Source organism: Babylonia areolata, chromosome 35 (assembly GCF_041734735.1).
Source record: "Babylonia areolata isolate BAREFJ2019XMU chromosome 35, ASM4173473v1, whole genome shotgun sequence".
NCBI classification, from domain to species: Eukaryota; Metazoa; Mollusca; class Gastropoda; order Neogastropoda; family Buccinidae; genus Babylonia; species Babylonia areolata.
In genome coordinates this window covers 13,807,598-13,814,761 of record NC_134910.1, presented here as the reverse complement: position 1 = coordinate 13,814,761, position 7,164 = coordinate 13,807,598, and positions in this window count along the sequence as shown.

The window sequence follows — 7,164 nt, the reverse complement described above, 5'->3', positions numbered from 1 at the left end:
TAACAGAGCTTGTGATGATGTGCTCCATTATTTTGCATGGTATGCTGGTCAGGGAAACAGGGCGGTAGTTTTCTGGGCGGTAGTGCTCGCCTTCCTTGAAGACTGGGGTGACGTTGGCCATCCTCCAGTCTCTCGGAACTACTCTGGTGTTGAGGGAGCACTGGTACAGGAGTGTGAAGGCAGGAGCCAGTTCTTCGGCAAGCTCACGTAGCAGTCTCGGGCTGATGCCATCGGGGCCAGGAGCTTTGCTGGGGTTAAGTCCTTGAAGAGCTTGGTAACTCCTGCTCCTGAAATCTCTATGGCGCTTAAGGTAGGAGAGTCTGATTGGGGGTCTGATGGTAGACCAGTTCTGTCGGTGAACTCCTCTTTGCTGCAGGTGATTTTCGCACTGAAGGCGGAGTGAAATTGCTTGTTTAGCATTTCTGCTCGCTCTTTTGCACCTGAGACAAGTCTGCCGTTTTCCTTAAGTGGGGCAACATTTGCTGCCTCTGAACGTATTGCCTTAATTAATGTATGCCCAGAATTTCTTGTTCGTCACTGGTCTTTCACTCGTGCTGTCTTTGAACATGTTCTCAGTGTATCTCCAGTAAGAACGGCACAGGTTTCTTTGGACATTGCACTTCAGCTTCTCCAGTTCTGCACGCACTTCCTGGCTTCCGGTCTTTTTCCACTGTCTGTACAGCCTGTCCCGTCGTCGGATCATCCTCAGAGTGGCATAGTCTACCCAGGGCTTGTTGTTTTTTCCGCCTATGGTTTTCTTGGGGATATGCTTCTCTGTCATGGAGGCGATACCTTCTTTCAGTGTATGCCACAGTTGTTCTGCATCACTGTTTGTATCAAAGGTTTCCAGCACTGTGTCAAAGAGTTCCGTTGAACAGGATTTCAGTGAAGGCCAGCCCGCTTTGGAGAATTGGGGGACTGTGCGTTTTGGTGAGCGTTGATACGCTGGGTTGGTGTTAAACTCCAGGTAGACAACATCATGGGCAGAGAGTCCAGGGAGGGGCTCAATCCGCGGCACTAGGGATGGATGGCTCGTGAGGAAGAGGTCTAGGATGTTCTCTTCTCTTGTGGGGAATGTGACGAGCTGTTCGTATCCAGCGTCATTCAGCAGGTCAAGAAACTGGTTGTGGATTTCTACACATCTGGCTGGGCTTTTCAGCGTCTTGGTGTGCCAATCAAAGGAAGGGAAATTGAAGTCACTTCCAATGATGACAGTAGCGTTTGTAGATGTGACCTGTTGGATGGAGGTTTCAAACTTCAACAGGCTGATCGCGTCACTAGTTTTGGGCCTATAGTAGGCGGCTACTAGGAGTTGCTTTCTTCCTTTCAGCTTGATCTTCACCCAGAGCAGTTCACATCCATCCACTGACAACTCCTCCACCTCTTGGCATGGTAGATGACCCGCCACAGCTATCAGTACTCCCCCACCAAGCCAATCCCTGTCCTTCTTGAAGGTGGTGAAGTGAGGAGGGAAGAGCTCACTAGAACAGACATGTGAATCGAGCCATGTTTCGGTGCCTATTACAATATCAGGCTTTGTACTGTCAATCAGATTCTGTAGTTCTGCTTTCTTGCCTCGACTGCACTGAAAGTTGATGTTCAGAAGTCTTAGAGGCCAGTTAAACTGTTTGTTTTGACTGGTAGCTCGGGAGGGTGTGGATGAGTGGATGGGCTTAAAGTCTGCCGATGAGAGTGACGTTTCCGAGGGACTTTGCAAAGAGGAGATGTCTCCTCCCTGGATAGCACTTGGTGCTGCTGCATCAAGTCCAAACAGGTCGAAGGCAACTGTGCTGTAGTTTGCATTGTCACACACTACACATCTCCATACAACATCACTTTCGCCCAGTCTTCCATATTCCTCAGAGTCAGATGGTATGCTTTGGCAGGCAAGATGAAACCGCTGGCCACAAGTATTACATTCAACACCACGTTCTGACCAGGAGACTGTGAAACTTGGATTCTTCGGATTTTGTCTGAGAGGGTGCTTCTTGGATTTCTGAGGCTGTGTGGGCATTTCGTGTCTGGGAGGCACTGTGGAGCTCAGGAGCAGTCCTACTCCTAAGAAGGTCAGTAAAAGCAAAAGTAGAGGTTCTAGAACTTGATATGTTGCTGGTTGGGGTAACTTTGTTCTGGAAAAGTTTTTCACATGTCATTGTGCTCTTTGGATGGTCTTCATACAGGTGAGAATCCTCATACTTGATAAATAAGGTTTCTACTTACAGTTTTGCTTGGTGAGTCCTTTTAATCAACGTCAATAATAGCCCCCCTAACACTGTAGGCAGTCAGTAAGCATCGGACGCCACCATCTTGAATTCTGAGTTGTGAACTCCAGTCTTGATCTGGACACCAAAGTAGAGTTATGATGGGCTTGAAACTTCACTGGTAGGTTTTCTGTTGTCCAGGAAAGCAATATGGGCGAGGGGTTATACAGGTTTTACAAACAACAAGGGAAGAGGTGTCAGTCTGTTCGTGCGGGAAGGGTGGGAGGTGTCCAGGATTGTAAAAATTGAAAGGATCTTTTCTCCTTCAATTTTTTGTAAAATATCATTACCTGGTAGTAACGAGCACATCATTTTTGGTGTAGTGTACAGATCCCCCAACTCAGATTATGAGGATCATGCTAGTGTAATTAAACTAATAAACTATGTATTTAACAGTTTTAAAAACAAGGTTATTGTCTCTGGAGATTTTAATTATCCAGAAATTGACTGGCAAAATGTGATAAGTTGTAAAAATGAGGACCACCCAGCTACGAAATTTTTTGATTGTGTTCAACAAAATTACATTGTACAAATGGCTTCCGAGCCCACTCATTATAGAGGTTTACAAAAACCTAATGTGCTAGATCTGTTGTTTACTAACTCTTATGAAAACGTCTACACTTTGGATTACTGGCCCCCTCTAGGGAAGAGCCACCATTCTGCCCTCTACTTTGATGTTCAGATCAAGTGGGAACATCCATCTGGTCACTCTGTGAAATATCAACTAGATAAAGGAGATTACGAAGGCATGAAGCATTACGTAGGTGAGATAAACTGGGATGACCTTTTGAAAATTGAGACATCTGTGGATGAAACCTGGGAACTTATTCATGATGTAATAATAAAGTCCATGAACAAATTTATTCCAAAAAAATCATTCAAACAAGGACCCTCCAATAAACAAAGACGTGATCCCATTCCCCAGTCACTTTTAGATAAAATTCATCAAAAGCGTAGAGCCTTTAAAAAATATAAGAAATATCCCACAAGTGAGAACTATAAAATGTATGCACGTGCTAGAAACCAGGTAACATGGGAGTCAAGAAAAAACGTGAAAGCTAAGGAAACTAAATTAGCTAAAGAATCTAAGCATAATCCAAAAGGATTCTTCCGTTATGTTGCAAGTAAAACTCTGCCAAGAGAACAAATTGCTAATCTAATAAAGGAAGATGGTACCTTAACACAAAATGACTCAGAAAAAGCAGCTGTGCTAAACAGATTTTTTGCTAGTGTTTTTACCGAGGAGAGTAACGCAAATGTCCCAGAGTTTTCATGTAAGACAGAGGTTACTGAAATTTCCAACGTGGAGGTCACAGTTGAACAGATGAAACAAGCTCTAAAGAGCCTAAACCCATCAAAGTCCCCAGGACCTGATGAGATACACCCACGAGTATTAATAGAGCTTGCTGAAGTTATTGCTCACCCACTTAAGATCTTGTTTGATAGAACACTAGATAAGGGTGAAATACCAAAAGCTTGGAAAGAAGCAGAAGTACGTCCTATCTTTAAGAATGGTAACAAAAATTCTGCGAGTAACTATCGTCCAGTCAGTCTAACATCAGTTGTCTGTAAAGTTTTTGAGGGTTTTATTCGAGACGCTCTCTGCCAACATTTAACCAAACATGATCTGTTATCTAGAGAACAGTTTGGATTTACCAGAGGGCGCTCGTGTGTTACACAACTACTTGTTACATTACAAGATTGGTTAGTCATGCTAGATGAGAAGGTACCAGTCGATGCAGTCTACCTTGATCTAAGGAAAGCTTTTGATACAGTTCCCCATCACAGACTCATGAATAAACTAGGAGGCTATGGGATAAAAGGCAAGCTACTATTGTGGATCAGAGATTTTCTAAATGGAAGATCACAGTTTGTAAGTGTAAATAGTAGTAAATCATCAAAGGTTAAGGTAACTAGTGGTGTACCACAAGGTAGTGTTCTTGGCCCAACCTTGTTCATATACTTTATAAATGGTATGCCTGGTGAGGTAGATTGTAAAGTAAAAATTTTTGCAGACGACACCAAGGCTTACTCTGCCATCCGAAATATAGAAGATAGAGATCACTTGCAAATGTGTATACATAATCTGGTTAAATGGACAAATACTTGGCTGTTGCAATTTAACAGCGAGAAATGCAAAGTTCTGCACCTTGGAAAGAATAATCCACAGTATCAGTACACGATACAGGAAAAGGGGGTAACTCGAACAATGGATTGTACAACAGTGGAAAGAGATCTAGGGATCACGATGGACCCAGAACTAAGCTTTGAGGCACATATAAATAATATAGTGAAAAAGGGAAATCAAATTTCTGGTCTTCTTGTGAGAACTGTAACTAATAAATCTCCCGAAATTATGATTCCATTGTTCAAAGCTCTGGTTAGACCCATTATTGAATATGGAAACTCAGTATGGTGCCCTTACCTTAAAAAGCACATAAATATGATTGAAGGAGTTCAACGCAGATTTACCAAGTGTATAACTAGTAATACTATTAGTACTCGTGATCTTAGTTATGAGGAGCGCCTGGCTCTTTTTAATATGCCTAGCCTTGAGTTTAGAAGATTAAGAGGTGATCTCATTGAAGTATATAATATATATGCACAATATTTATGATCCTTGCACCACCTCTTCATTGTTTACTATGGCTAACTACGATAAAACTCGAGGGCACAACTTCAAAATAAACAAAACTAATTTCGTAACTAACCGTTCTTTACTAACCGTATCATAAATCTGTGGAATAACCTTTCCTATGACACCATCAATGCACCATCGGTAAACGCCTTCAAAAATCACATTGACAAAAAGTTTAAGAACCATGTATTTTCCACAGAGTTAAATCTTTACTGAGCTGTAGATAAATATAGTATACACTATGCCAGATTTAAACAAGGGTTTGTTCACAACAAGTGATCCAAAAGCACATAAATGGACACTGATTACGAGGGCAAAAGGCTTTTAGCCTATAGCCAAACATTTCTGTGATTCTGTGAATTGGGGGAATTGGGTGAAAAACTGCTGTTTGGAGTTGAAAAATGGTTGTTTGGTGGGAGAGGACAGAGACGAACCTCTTTCCTCCACGCATACGCAAACCCCACTCCCGTACGCTATTTCCTCAGTTTTGATGTGGATTCAGTCACAAACTGAAATCAAACGTGCCACCATCTTACACTTTTGGTCCCACAAACTGAAAATGTAACAAATTGGTGCAATTATTTTGGACGCTAAAATTCGACATTGTATATACATGTGTGCGTGTGTGTAGACACAGAGAGAGATTGATAGATGATGCATCAACTCTCAAAAGGTGGGTGCCACTTCACGGTTCAGGATCTCTCAAACTGTCCCACATTTCTTTTGTCACAAAGTTTACACATAATCAATTTAGATTAAACTGGATGACACCAAAATAAAACTATATCAATTATGGCGAGGAAAAAAGCCCCCTGAATTGTGAGCAGAAATGGCGATCAAGTGTGTGAAAGATACTAGGTTTGCTTGCATGGCGTGTTCTTTTACAAAGAGACACAAATACATATAACGTTTTAGATAGATTTAAGATAGTATGAATGTGATCATTGTACGTCATTTTTGTATGTATGTCATTGTTAACTCATGATCTTGCTAATTTCTGTATTTTGAGTCGCGATTCCATCCGACAGTCGTTCATAACATTTCATGTCCCAGTGCACACAAACTTTGTACAAGTATACAGTACACTTTCATGCCTGAAAACATGGCCAGTTTGTCGCAAAGAATACATTTGTTTGCACCTCAAAAGTTTCAATTTAACAAGAAAAAAGGTTGACTCTAACAGGAAAAAATGGTTGCGTTAATCAGTTTGAACAATTTGAAAATGCCATTTTGTTTTTGTCTTTTTCTTTATTGTGTGCGTTTTGTGGTCAGCTGTGATACATGTATAAATATCTCATTTTCTTCAAGAGTTTTGTCCTGCTTCATGCACTTTTCACTTGAAATTCTTTATCCAACTCAGGCAAAACCATCCATGACTTTAAGCATGGGTTTTATCGAACACTAGTATGCATCTCATGTCAGTTCTGTCAAGCAACAAAGTTTTCTTGCAAACCCTTTTCTTCTTAGTATGTACCAGACCAGTTCAACTGACTGTATAAAGATCATGATGGCCATAACTTTTCAGATATATCTTCAATGCTTGAACACTGTAAAATTAATATGACTGTGACAGACAAGTCAACCTTTTCTGGGCCGTGCAAGCCAGAATTCACCTGCGAAGTTCCCAGGTAAATGGCAGTTCAGCTGTGCCAAATGAATTCCCAAATGCACACAAGCTACATGACAGTGTCTTGATTTTGTAAGTAGGATGCATGCCATGTGGTGCTTTTCTATGTGACATTTCATGATAGACTTGTCTGGTGCCTAGACTCATTTTGTCCTATGCCAGAGCTGTGCTTGTGCGCCAGTGTGCTCATCTTTATGCCAAAACTTTGTAAGCAGTGTTTGCACATTGAATCCTGATTCATCAAACTGTTTTCTTTCTTTTTTTTTCTTAAAAAAAAAAAATCTTAACAAGTGAAATCAATTAGGGAATAAACATGATTGATAAAATTGTCCACAACTTGTTAGGGAATGAGCATGATTGATGAAATACTCTATACAACTTACTGGCAAAGTCTGGACACTGTTCAAGCATTTTCCAGCTTTAAATCAAAGCATTTTGAGACTTGTCCACCCTGACAATAATATTCAGAATAGTCACTGTCAACACTAAGAGAGTGTAATATGTGAATGATAGATGCAAAGTGTGACATCCCTTTAGTTTCTCACACCAATTAAAAATCTACTGCTATAACCTTTTGGATAGGAAAGGCTACACAAATTGTGCTGAAAGATTTACAAGGGAGACGAAACAAAAAAAGG